General features: G+C 39.3%; 1 long non-coding RNA gene across 1 annotated transcript in view; it reads right to left on the bottom strand.

The window, feature by feature from the left end:
* Positions 1 to 13,506: 13,506 nt before the first annotated feature.
* Positions 13,507 to 14,037, bottom strand: part of LOC135112729 (uncharacterized) — a 161,506-nt gene continuing 160,975 nt past the window's right edge. Inside the window, exon 3 of the long non-coding RNA XR_010274550.1 lies at positions 13,507 to 14,037. This exon is cut by the window's right edge and continues 549 nt beyond it. This is a non-coding gene — a long non-coding RNA (uncharacterized LOC135112729).

Below are 14,037 nucleotides of genomic sequence, written 5' to 3'. Positions count from 1 at the left end.
TTCCTTCACTCTCCTCTTCTCTTTCTTCTTCCATCTCGTGATTAACTTTTTTTTTCCTCTCTCTCCCTCTCCCGCGTTCTCCTTTATTCCTTTCATCAGTATGTCTCCCTTTTTTCTCCTTTCTCTTCTCTCTCTTTCTTTTTTATTTGGACCTAAACATCATTCATGGCTTTGTTCTTTGTTCATCATCATCATCTCCTCTTCCTCCTCTTCCTCCTCCTACTCCTCCTCCTCCTCTTCCTGGCAAGTCTTAGATACAAATGATTTATATTGCTTTATCCCTAACGAGCTTTAGTTTGGGTAGTTGAACTCAGTGATAACAACCAATTAAACCTCTCTACCTCCCTACCTTCCTCTTCCTCCTCCTCTCCCCCTTCCTTCCTTCCTTCGCCTGCCTTTCACATCACCTTTCGTCTGTTTTATCCATGTTTTCTTCATATTTTCTTAGTTTTCCTATTGCTACATGTTTTTTTTCATTTTTCTTTCATCTAATTTTTTTTTTTTTTTGTTAGTCTTCCTTCCATTTTTTTTTTACTTTTCTTACTGCAGATTGATTCCGTAGGTTCTCCTTTTCTTTACTTTCATCCTTTCCTTTTTTTCCTTTGATCCAATTTATTTTCCTCCTCCTAATTTTTGTTTTATGTCCTTCTCCTTCCTACCTTTTGATCTTGCTACTTTTCTTACTACAGCACAAATCACTTTTTTCTCTCTCTTTTTACCTTATTTCATGCTTTTCCTCCCTTTGTTTCATGTCATTCTTTTTTTTCTTTTCCTACCACAACACAATCCAATATTTTCCCTTCTCCCTTACTTTCATACAATCTCTGCCATTTCCGTTTCCAGATTACCTTCCCTTCAATTTTTTCCCATCTCCTTAAACCTCTCCCATTTATTCCCGTCCCCTGAAGTCCATTCCTACCTTTGTTTCTGCCCATTTCTCTGTACCTCCGCTGCTTACTGCCTTCCCCTCAGCTCCCTGCCCTCCCTTACTCCCCAGCCTCTTCCACAACCCAATAAGTGCATTTTCCTCATTCCTGTTTCTTCGGTAGGCCGCCCATCTCTTCCATTGGTGCCCCTTTTTCATTAGTTTCTCCAATACCAAATAGGCCTTTTCTTCCTCTCAACTCAACTAGGTCTATGAAAAAAGGCAGTGGAATGAGAATGCTTTGTTTTTATTTGGTTGTAGTTATTGTTCTTCCGGTTCTTAAGTTGAGTATATGAGTGGTATTGGTTCTCTTTTGTTACCTGGGTACTTGTACACCTGGAGATGCGCAGGTGTGTTATCAAGGTGTTGTTTCAGTGTTATTCTCTCAGGTTCGGTTTCTCAGTCCGTCAGGTAAAGAGGAAATTATGAAGGGTAGGTTGTGTTTTTCAATTATCGGAATGTTGGAAGTGATGCGATTGCGAGTACGGATATGGAAGAAAACGGGAGGCTTGGTAGATCAGGTAGACGTGTGAGGAGAGTTAGGGAATGGGAAGCACTGATGTAAGAATGGGTGTAACAATGTGAATAAAATGTACTGCTACTGCTTTTCCTACTACTACTACTACTACTACTACTACTACTACAGGAAACAAGAACAATAAAATCACTCTTTTAAACCCTACCAAATAAATTAATCAAAACTCCATCACAGCCTGTAGGAGAAATTCTGTAAATCGGATAACAGAAACACCATTTAAAACCCCCACCAGAAACTAATGAAAAGTAAATATAAAAGTCTATATAAATAAATGAAAACCCATTACTGCCTCTGCAAGAAAAATAGTGAAAATAACAACAGAAACCCAATTTAAACCCTAGTAAAATAAATAAACGAATAAATTTATAAGAAAAAGCCCTCCATTACAGCCTGAACAAAATGAAAAACAATAGTTAAAAAAAACACAGATTTAAACCCCACAAAAATAGAAAAATCAATCATATAACATTAGAAACACCAATTAAAACTCACAAAAAAAAAAAAAATAATATGAATAATATACCCTGTAGCAATAGATTAAGGCGGCAAAACGTTAAAAAATACGTCTCTCACTCTGGTCTGCTGGAAATAAGACGCCGAAGTGTTTAAGAATAAGTGTGTGATCGTGGCAGCGGGTGGCGTGTGACGGGCGGCGGGTGGCGGGACCTCTGAGGCGCCTGAGGACGTCTTGCTATGGGGCGGATCGAGAGGCTTAGAGGAGACGCCCCCACGTGATCCCCAGACATGAGAAACCCGCGTAGCAATAAGAAAACAAGATTGCTTCGCCTTCACCTCCAGGCGTGCGCGTGTGTGTAGGGGAGGGGGATGGACGTGTGATCAAGAAATGCAATACTGGTGAAAGTTTACAGATAGATCGTGACGTTGAATATATGTAGAAATGTAGGTTGTAAACACGATGAAGGAATGGAGCGCTTAAAATTATAAAGAAGACGATGAAATGTACAAGTAGATGTGAGTAAATACTGTATTGTATGGGATTGAGAAATTAAAGGAAGAAATATAGACTGGTGAAAGAAAAATGCTGAACTGAATAATTAGCGTAAGAAAAAGTAAAGCTACATGTGAGTGATGAATAGGAGATAATGTTGCTTCTTTTTTGCTATCTTCTACCGTTATTTTCACGTTAACTGCTCTTCTGATCTCGTTAACTGCGTGCCTCGCCTCCTCCGGCGCCCCATATCGTTGCACAAGACTTTCTATTTTCTCTCATCCCCATTCTGTCCACCTATGTAATGCAAGAGTTAACCATTATTCTTAGTCATTCATCCCTTCTTCTCGTAAACTCTATAACTCCCTGCCTGTGTCTGTAATCGGTATTTTCTCCTTCCTGTGACTTGAACTCTTTCAAGAGGGAAGTTTCAAGTCCTCCAGTTTTGGATGATGCTTTTTGTTTTTGACCTCTCTTTCGAGGCTGGCACTTTTACTGGGCGGTTTTGTTTTTTTCTTCTCTCTCTCCTGTGCCCGGTGCCCCTCTTACATAAAAACTACTACTACTACTACTACTACTACTACTACTACTATCCTTTATATCACAAAAGTAAGAAATCTACAATCAGACATTCTATTTTTTCTATTCTTTTATCCACATTTTTTAAGGGACATTTTTATATAGTTATTGCAATGATTTTCATTTCAACTCTTGCTACACATTTGGAACTTTTTTCTTTTATGTTTTCTTTTCTTTTTCAACACTCACTACATATTTGTTGACAGGATTTTTTTCAAGAGAAGCTTCCACAAACTTTCAAACTCACATGCATATATATATATATATATATATATATATATATATATATATATATATATATATATATATATATATATATATATATATATATATATATATATATATATATATATATATATATATATATATATATATATATATATATATATATATATATATATATATATATATATATATATATATATATACACAGAAGCAGGCAGGGAGTTCCAGAGTTTACCAGAGAAAGGGATGAATGAATGGGAATACTCGTTAACTCTTGCATTAGAATGGTGGACAGAATAGGAGTGAGAGAAAGAAGAAAATCTTGTTCTGCAAGGCTGCGGGAGGAGGGGAGGCACGCAGTTAGCAAGATCAGAGGAGCGGTTGAAATAAAAATAGCAGTAGTAAACAGCAAGATATGCCACTTTGCGGCGATGAGAAAGAGGCTGAAGACAGTCTGTTACATATCTATATATGGCTGATGTATAAGATTATTATGTCAAACTATATCTTATATACTTGAGTAAAGATAAGAATAAAAGTAGAGATGTAGATTGTAAATACGATGAAGAAATAAGAAACGAAGAATTACATATAAAAAAAAAAACAATGATACGTAGAAGTCACAATATAACTTAACTTGATGAAAAATATATATAAAAAAAATCCGAAGTATAAAATAAACAGAAACATACAAACAGGTCAGTATTTAGTATGAAAAAGGGATTATAAAAGGAAAAAGAAAGACTGCAACGTAAAACTACAGGAGAGTGAATAAATAAATGTGAAAACGAGAGTTACAAATACGGCAAAAAATGCAAGAAATAAATTATAAAAACAAAAGCATCAAAACAGGTTAGCACAAAAGATACACAATATGAAAAAAAAAAGAATAATGCACTATTGTTTTTAATGCAGATGAAAAGAGACACAGGAATGAGGAGAAACAAAGAGAAAAAGAAACCAGCTAAAAAAAAAGTTAGTTCAGGAGTTAGGAGTTATAAAAAAAAAAAAAAATACAGCTGTTTCCAACGGAGATGAAAAAAATAAATAAATAAAAAAAAAAGGGCAAAGATGACAATGAAATAAAACCTGAAGCATCAAAACGCATCAGTACGAGAACTACAATACATGAACAAATAAATTAATACAAGGGTTACGTAAGATGAAAAAGAGTTTAGTAATATGAAAAGGATCTTCCACAGTTGTTTCTAATGGGGATAAAATAAAAACAATAGCACGCAACAAGCATCTCAAAACATTAAAACAGGTCAGTACAGGAATTAAACTATAAAAAAAAAAAAAAAGGAAAACAGCTTATTTAACGATTTAAACAATATGAAAAAAAAATCCACAATTATTTTTAATGAAGATAAAAAGAAACGTCAAGAATTATAAGAAGAAAAGAGAAAGAAAAAGGAACCAGCTGAAAAAAATAATAAATAAAAACAGGTTAGTTCAAGAGTTATGAAGAAACTAGACACTTGATCATAATGGAGATAAAAAAAATAAAAAAAAGAGACAAAATTGATACGCAAACCAGCTCAAAACATCAAAACAAGTTAATAAAAGAATAAAGCATAAAAAAAGAAGCTTAGTTCACGAGTTAAAGAGTAAGAAAAATCCAACACAATTGTATATAATGAAGACATAAAATAAACACAAAAATGATAAGAAAAGAAAGAAAAAAAGGAACCAGCTGAAAGACATCAAAAACAGGTTAATTCAAGAGTTACCTAATATAAAAAAAAAACTTAAAAACTGTTTGTAATGGAGATAAAAAGAGACACAGGGATGATAAGAGCAACACGTGAGCGAAATTTATAGGCGGGCGGTATCGTGTGGCCGCGCACATGCACACAATGAGGCGCCGGGGAGGTGGACAAGTTTACACGGGCAGGTGAGATGAGAGGAGGGGGTAGGTAGACGTGCAGGTAAAGGTGAGGCAGCCAGGTAGAAACTAACCAGGTATTCTACAGTGACTATTGTTCCTGTGTTTCTTCCCTCCTTTCATTCCCTCCTGCCTTTCCTGCCTCTGCTTTCTATTACATTCCTTCGCACCTTCCCTCTCCCTTCATTCTCTCTTCTGTCCGTGTGTCTCTCTCTCTCTCTCTCTCTCTCTCTCTCTCTCTCTCTCTCTCTCTCTCTCTCTCTCTCTCTCTCTCTCTCTCTCTCTCTCTCTCTCTCTCTCTCTTTCTTTTTATCTTTCGTACCCTCTTCGTTCCCTTCTATGCCCTCATCTTCAGCCTATCCATGCCATTATCTCTCCCTTCCTTCCCCCCTTCTCCTCTTCCTCCTCCTTTGTCTGGACTCTCGGCCACATAGGAGAGAGAGAGAGAGAGAGAGAGAGAGAGAGAGAGAGAGAGAGAGAGAGAGAGAGAGAGAGAGAGAGAGAGAGAGAGAGAGAGAGAGAGAGAGGCGGGCTGCAAGCTCTAAATTATAACAATGATTAAAAGGATGAGGAAGAGAGATGAACAGCTATTAAAAACCGGTTGGAGGAGGAGGAGGAGGAGGAGGAGGAGGAGGAGGAGGAGGAGGAGGAGGAGGAGGAGGAGGTGGAGGAAGAGGAATAGGTGGCAGAGAAAGAAAAGGAAAAGAACGTGAGGTAAAGGAACAGGAGGAGGAGGAGGAGGAGGAGGAGGAGGAAGAACAGCAGGCAGAGATTGAGGAGAGAGAAGAATAGGAGGTAAATGAGAAAGAAGAAAAATAGAAAGAGAAAAAGAAGAAAAGGAGGAAGACCAAGAGAAGAAAACAGCGGGTAACATAAGAGTGTGCGTGAAGAGGAAGATGAGGAAAAGGAGGAAGAAAATGAGGAGGGAAGATATTAAAGAAACTTCAGCTTATTTGTATGTTTTTTTTTAGAAAGTTACATAAAGAAATAGTAAAAAAATATATATATAATTGTGACGGGCGTAATAGAAATAAATGACAAATAACAAATGATAACAAAGATATATAAAACGTGAACTGCTGAAACATTTAAGTGGAAAAAAATGAAGAATAATTTATAATGACCTTGACGAAACAATTGGAAAAAGAAAAAGAAATGCAAGAAAAATTGAAGGTAATGTGATGCAGAAAAAAAAGATGAAGGAAAGCAAAAAAAAAGGAAAAAGAAAAATGTAAGTAAAGAAAAATAGCAAGTCTGACTGGAAGGAAATGAAAATTACTGGAAATATTGTTCACAGTATGTAACTTTTTTTTTTTTGGTTCGTTTTTATCACTTTACTACTTTTCTCCACTTTTTCCATTTTTCTTCTGTTCAGGTTTATATTTTTTAATGACGCGTTTTTTACTGCGTTTTTTTTGTGTGTGTGTGTGTGTGTGTGTGTGTGTGTGTGTGTGTGTGTGTGTGTGTGTGTGTGTGTGTGTGTGTGTGTGTGTGTGTGTGTGTGTGTGTGTGTGTTCGTAGATTTGCATTTGTTTCATTTGCCTTTCTCTGTTTTGTTGTATGTCTGTCTATCTGTCTGCCTGCCTCTGTTTCTCTGTATCTGTCTGTTTATCTATCTATCTACCTATCTATCTATCTATCTATCTGTCTGTCTGTCTGTCTGTCTGTCTGTCTGTCTGTCTGTCTATCTTTCTATCAAACTGCCTATCTATCTGTCTGCATGTCTCCAAGACCGTATCTCTCTCTCTCTCTCTCTCTCTCTCTCTCTCTCTCTCTCTCTCTCTCTCTCTCTCTCTCTCTCTCTCTCTCTCTCTCTCTCTCTCTCTCTCTCTCTCTCTCTCTCTCTCTCTCTCTCTCTCTCTCTCTCTCTCTCTCTCTCTCACGCATTCGCTTCGATACACAATTAAAACTTTCTCCATCAAACTTTCCGGACAAAAACAAACGTGAGAGAAAAAAATATTGACCTAATCCAAGAAGAAGTATCTGAGATGTCTCCCTCTCTTTCTCTCTCCCTCTCCCTCTCAGCTGTCAGCATTCCAGTATTCCAAGATTTTAGGATTCCAGGCGCCCCGTTCCCCCCTTGTATTCCTAAATGGTGGAGCCTGGAACGCGTGTAGTAGCCGAGGTTCCAGACCAGAAAATGCCACGAAACTGGAAAAGAAAAATACTGGTTTGGTTGTTTGGTAGTTTGATTAATGGGCGTTGTTTGAGTGGTGGTTGTGGTGGTGGTGGTGGTGGTGGTGGTGGTGGTGGTGGGTGGAAAGTTGGTTTTTAATTGATAGAGTGAAGGATGGACTTTTTTTTTTTTTTAGTGGTTGTTTGTGGTTGTGGTTGCTTGTGATCTTGTTTCAGTAATTGTTGTATGAGTGGTTGTTGTTATTGTTGATGCTGCTGCTGCTGTTGTTGTTGTTGTTGTTGTTGTTGTTGTTGTTGTTGTTGTTGTTGTTTGAATGGCTGTTGCAGTTGTCTGTGGTTATTTGAGTGATTGTTGTTTTTAGTTTGAAGAATGTTAGTTGTACAAGCCACGGAGCGAAGGATGGGAATGATTGTTAATACGTAAAAAGACAATAGCAATAACAATGGTAATGATGTACTAGGTTGTGTAGGAGGTTTGGTTATGAAACTGATATAACGTTCGTCTGGTGAGAAATGCTGTAGTGTTTGTTGTGCAACGGGATGTCTGAAGATAGGAAATGACTGCTGTTAAAAATGAAGTTATAGTATGTTTAATTAGAAGTTAATTTGGTGGTTGTAGAAGTGTTGATCTTAATAATGATAACAAAAAAAAGGTGGATATTTTGTTATATTATCTTTTTTCTCCTTTTATAGCGCATATATTTAACCCGTGTACTGTACATATGGAGTGTGAATAACGCTTACAGACTTCAACATTTACTAGCGCTGAATAAAGATAAACTGGTAATCCCAGTACGGGTGCACAGCTAAAGAATGTCGGTGGGATAAAAGGCCCCAAAAAATACATGTATATATTGTTAGTGGCGATTAGGGAACACTCGTGGCATATTGCGAAAAATATAAATGAAAAACATGGGAAAAAAAGAACATCCGGATATTGGTTTTATTTGGAAACGAAAAAAAAATGGCCAAAAGGTCAGTTTTCTTTGTAGTGGGCAAAAATTCGTTTAACTTAGAGTACAAAAACTACTCTTTATTTTTTTACAATTACTTTAAGATACAACGAAATCAAAGAACATCAAAAGAAATAATAGGGAGACACAGAGAACAATGAGGAACGGGACAGAAAAGGACAGATTAGATACGTAAACTTTAAGTAAACTAGAGGAAAACAAACTTAATAAAAATAAAGTAAAGCCTTTGTGAAAAAAACATAGATAGACTGTATTCCTTTAAATCCAGAGAGAGAGAGACACACACACACACACACACACACACACACACAGAGAGAGAGAGAGAGAGAGAGAGAGAGAGAGAGAGAGAGAGAGAGAGAGAGAGAGAGAGAGAGAGAGAGAGAGAGAGAGAGAGGTACCCAGACAACAAGAAAACATAAATAGACAAAGAAGGGAAAAACGAAAAAGAAAAGCAAAAGGAAGAAAAAGAAAATATGAAATAAATAAAAAATATACATGAGAAAAGTAAACTCAATTAAACAAAAATATACAAAACGTTGATAGCGAAAAGTATGAAAAATGTACTATCAGAGAGAGAGAGAGAGAGAGAGAGAGAGAGAGAGAGAGAGAGAGAGAGAGAGAGAGAGAGAGAGAGAGAGAGAGAGAGAGAGAGAGAGAGAGAGCTACCCAGACCCAGACGAGACAGGTACGTAGACGGACGCAAATAGACGGAAGAAGAGGAAGGGAAAAAGGAAGGGAAAGAGGAAGAAGACGAAGGGAGTGAGAAATGGATAACCTCCCCATGTAGAGGCGGAGGCGCGCTCTGGACAGGGACAGGTGAGTAATTATGGATCCAACACACCTGTGGAATCAACACCTGGATTAATTAAGCACAGGTACTGCTCCTCCTCCTCTACCTGGGAATAGAGGAAAGAGAGGAAGAAATAGAAGGAAAATGGAGGAAACAAAGGTGTGAAGTGAGAGAAAGAAATAAACAACAAAAGTTAAACGTGTTACCAAGAGAGAGAGAGAGAGAGAGAGAGAGAGAGAGAGAGAGAGAGAGAGAGAGAGAGAGAGAGAGAGAGAGAGAGAGAGAGAGAGAGAGAGCGTAGTGTATATGCCGGAAGATGAAATATAGCAGGAAAGGGAAGGTCATAAGATAGAAAGAGACGCCAAAGGGAAATGAATGAAAGGAAAACAGGAAAATAAATAAGTAAATACTTGGAAGCTGGAACGAAAGGAGGAGATGAAGCGTAAAAACGAATCAAAGGAGGAAGAGGAAAGGAATCAGAGACGGAGGAGAACAAGCAAAAATAAAAAAAAGGAAATAAATAAAGAAGCAAGAGAGAGAGAGAGAGAGAGAGAGAGAGAGAGAGAGAGAGAGAGAGAGAGAGAGAGAGAGAGAGAGAGAGAGAGAGAAATTCCTGCAGGCAAGATCAATGGAAAACTTTTTTTTATTTATATAGAGATTCATAATCAAATTAGCAACGGATGCCGAGAGAGAGAGAGAGAGAGAGAGAGAGAGAGAGAGAGAGAGAGAGAGAGAGAGAGAGAGAGAGAGAATCTGAAAATGGAAGAAAGAGAGGAAGGGACTGAATGAAAACGAAGAAAAAGAAAGATGAACAGAGAAAAACAAAACTTAAACGTGTTAACGAGAGAGAGAGAGAGAGAGAGAGAGAGAGAGAGAGAGAGAGAGAGAGAGAGAGAGAGAGAGAGAGAGAGAGAGAGGTCAGGCAGAGAGGCGTACTCACCCGAAGCACTTCAATGAACGTAACTTCAACATAACTTCACACTTATGGTCGATTTCGGAATTAATTTACAAAAGAATCGCCCGCTTCTCCCAGCCGCTCGTGTCCGGACCAGAGGGAAGGGAAAGGGGATGGGGAAGGGGTTGGGGAAGGAGAAGAGGAGGGAAGGGGGAAGGGGAAGAAGGATAGTTAGTGGCGGGAATGCTTGGGTAGTTATGGTTATGTTCAAGAAGGTGATAAGAGAGATGGCTATGGAGATTGGGAGAGAGAGAGAGAGAGAGAGAGAGAGAGAGAGAGAGAGAGAGAGAGAGAGAGAGAGAGAGAGAGAGAGAATGCTCTTAATATGCATATGATTTCTACATTTTTTACCTCTTCTCTGAGCACGCTTCATTGTTTCCTCCTCCTCCTTCTCCTCCTCCTCCTCCTCCTCCTCCTCCACCACCAATTCCTCAAACAATTTTTTGAGAAAAAAAGAGAGAGGTAAAATTTCTTTCATCGTCAAGAGTGATCCGGTTTTAGTCTGCGAAATAAATAATATGTCCAGGGGGGAGGAGGAGGAGGAGGAGGAGGAGGGCAGCACGCGAGCCTTGTTTACTCGGCACTCAACACAAACAAGTCTCCCTCGCTCATCAGATAGTAAACACCGAGGTAATAGATACAACTATTTATTCTCTCTCTCTCTCTCTCTCTCTCTCTCTCTCTCTCTCTCTCTCTCTCTCTCTCTCTCTCTCTCTCTCTCTCTCTCTCTCGCAAGACAGTAAATCTAAATAATTAAACAAGAAACGACGAGGTTTTAATAACGATAATTTACTGCACAGGGAGAGAGAGAGAGAGAGAGAGAGAGAGAGAGAGAGAGAGAGAGAGAGAGAGAGAGAGAGAGAGAGAGAGAGAGAGAGAGAGAGAGAGAACTACTCCCTATTAACTCTCTTGCTTTATATTATTACGTTTGATACTTTTTACACTGACTATTAGTGATATTGTCATGGAGGAGGAGGAGGAGGAGGAGGAGGAGGCGGCAAAGAGAGCGTTAAAGAAGCGAAAGGAGAGAAGGGAAGGAGAGAATGGAAGGACAAGGGAAATGAAGGAAAAGGGAGGATGACTTGCAGGAGGAGGAGGAGGAGGAGGAGGAGGAGGAGGAGATAAGCTGAAACTCTTGTCCATCAAAGAAGCCTGATGCCGGAAATTGGGGAAATGAAGTCAGGTGGGGAGGAAGAGGAGGAGGAGGAGGAGGAGGAGGAGGAGGAGGAGGAGGAGGAGGAGGAGGAGGAGGAGGAGGAGGAGCAAGAAGACACGCAAAATAAGTACTAAGAAAATATTTATCCGAACTCTGTCTGTTATTGCTCGTTTATGAAAAGTTTGTTATATTTTCCAGGAACTTTTAAGACCAACATGGCGGAAAAGTAAGCATGGAAATGAAAGTAAAGATGATAATTAGAATAATAATAATAATAATAATAATAATAATAATAATAATAATAATAATAATAGAAATAAAAATGGCGCTTTTGTTGACCGACACTCCTTAAGGAAAAAACAGGCAAAATTTATATTCTTCTTTTATTCCATTTTCTCCTCCTCTTCCTCCTCCCTCAGTTTTTTTTTATTGTTCTTGTTCTTCTTTCTCTTCTTTTTTATTTTTTCCTTGACATCTTTCTCCTCCTTCACCTCATTTCTAGTTACTGTTGTTCCTGTTCTTCTTGTTCTTGTTTTTCGTCTTTTTCTCCTCTATTTTATCCCTTCCTCCTCATCTTCCCCCACCTTTTCCTTCTCTTCCTGATCTTGTTATTGTTCTCATTCATATTCATAATCTGCTACTTCCTTTTTCCACCACCACCACCACCACCACCTGTCATCCTAGTCCCCCACGAAGGAAACTCCCTCCCCCTCTTTCTCTTAAACCTCAGTGCCGTCACCTTCCCGCCACGCCGCCTTCATAATGCCTGCCTCCTGTTGCCGCGTCTTTCTTCATTCCCTTCTTGCAATTGTCTCGCCCCGTGTGTGGCAGCTCCCCCTGAGTGCATCCGTCTTTTCAACCCTCACCTGGACTTGCTTTGTAATTACCTGGGCCTGGGAGAGAGAGAGAGAGAGAGAGAGAGAGAGAGAGAGAGAGAGAGAGAGAGAGATTCTACTTTCCTATTAGACTTTACATGTAATACGATAAAAGGAGAAAAGAAATATAAAAAATAATAATAAAATCGCAACTTCTCCCCTTTCCCCCAATGAAACTCTTCGGGAATGAGGAACTGGGAATTAGTGGGAATTAGTAATAGAAGTAGGTAGGAATAGTAGGTAGGAATTGTAATATCAGCTTCATTCCGGGATATTAAGCAGGACTTGGGGTGAAGGGGAAGAGCGCCCCCTCACCCACTCCACCGCCACCCCGAACCATTCCAGGGGAAGAGGTGGGGGGGGAGAAACAGGAGTGGGAATTTCAAGGTAGGAATTTCACGAGCAGGAGGATAATTACGCGGTAAGAAACGGGAATCCCAGGTAGGAATTGACGAGAATTATTCCAGGTGAGAGCAGGGGCAGGGACTTGATTTAAATTGCTCTCTCTCTCTCTCTCTCTCTCTCTCTCTCTCTCTCTCTCTCTCTCTCTCTCTCTCTCTCTCTCTCTCTCTCTCTCTCTCTCTCTCTCTCTCTCTCAATCTCAATCCTGACACTGCAATATCTACTCTCCCTCTTGCTCTCCCTTCTTTCTCAACACATTACCTTCTTCCCTTCAGTGCTCTCCTTTGACACATCATCCTTACCTCCTTCTCCTCTCCTCTTTGTCATACTCCTTCTGTCTCTCTTCATTCTCCTCGTTTTCTTCATGTTCCTCCTACGCATCGTCAGTTTTCACATTTAACTTTTTTTTTCTTTCCTCGTCTTCCTCATGTCTTCCCCTCATCTTCCGCTCACTTTTCCCTCACCTGTGTCTCGTCAAGCACAGGTGACAGCGCTTATAAGGACGTGAGCTTTACCTGTTAGTTATGGACAAGTGCAGGAAGGGTTAAATTGCTCTGTGCTTAGGAGGTAATGATAAAGCTCAGGTTAGGTCAGGTTTGGTCAGGTCATTAAAGAGGATGAGAGGTCATACGAGGTCAGGTGAATGTGCGTTACCTGCTCCTGAGATTTAAAGTTCAGGTCATTAAGTTTTGATCGGGGCAGCGCGGGAGTTGGCAATTATTTGTTTTTTTTTTCTTTCAATTTGCGAGAGGGGAGAGAAAGGAGGCCAGAAATGAAGTTACTGGTTGGTATCTGAAGCAGTGAGGGGAAGAAGGAGTGGACTGTGTGTGTGTGTGTGTGTGTGTGTGTGTGTGTGTGTGTGTGTGTGTGTGTGTGTGTGTGTGTTTGTGTGTGTTGTGAGGTTCTTCATGAAACAGATTAATGATTTCCCAAAGTAAGTGAGGTGATGGAGGGTTGAGGAATGGAAATATTGGAGAGTTCAATGGTGTTTGATGTTTATATTTTGTTGCTTCTTGTCATAAAGTAAATAATAGAAATAAATACGTAATTCCTGCTGCTGCTGCTACTTTTACTACTACTACTACTACTACTACCACTACTACTACTACTACTACTACTACTACTATTACTACCGAAAGCTAAAAACAAAACAAAAAAAAATAAGGGAAAAAGTAAAAAAGTAAGAAGAGAAAAGAAGAGGGACTTTTTTTCCGCTATCCCCCAAAAAAAGATTCATAGAAAAAGATATCACCATCACTACTACCACTACTACTATTACTACCGCAACTTAATGTACACAGCATCTCATATTAAAAAAAAAAATCAAAACAAAAACAGTATTTCCAGCGAGGTCAATGGCACGTCCTTCCTCTCTGATTGTCCATTCGCAACTAACAGTAACTCCCTTTAAATCAAGCCCTACCACCACCACCACCACCACCACCACTACCACCGCAACAGCAAAACCCGGAAACAAAGGCGCCACTCTCCACGCCACGCCACTCCCGCGCGCGCCAACAGTTCCGCCCAGGTGAAGTCACACGAGAGGTAATCGCAGTGAAATGAGAGCCTGTATTATCAAACTTAATTGGATCAAACTCTTCCTGGTGAAAAAAAAAGGGGGAAAAAAATAAAGATTCATCGC

Source organism: Scylla paramamosain, chromosome 24 (genome assembly GCF_035594125.1).
Source record: "Scylla paramamosain isolate STU-SP2022 chromosome 24, ASM3559412v1, whole genome shotgun sequence".
NCBI lineage: Eukaryota > Metazoa > Arthropoda > Malacostraca > Decapoda > Portunidae > Scylla > Scylla paramamosain.
Note: the sequence above shows the minus strand (reverse complement) of the source record. Positions and strands in the feature narration are given on the sequence as shown.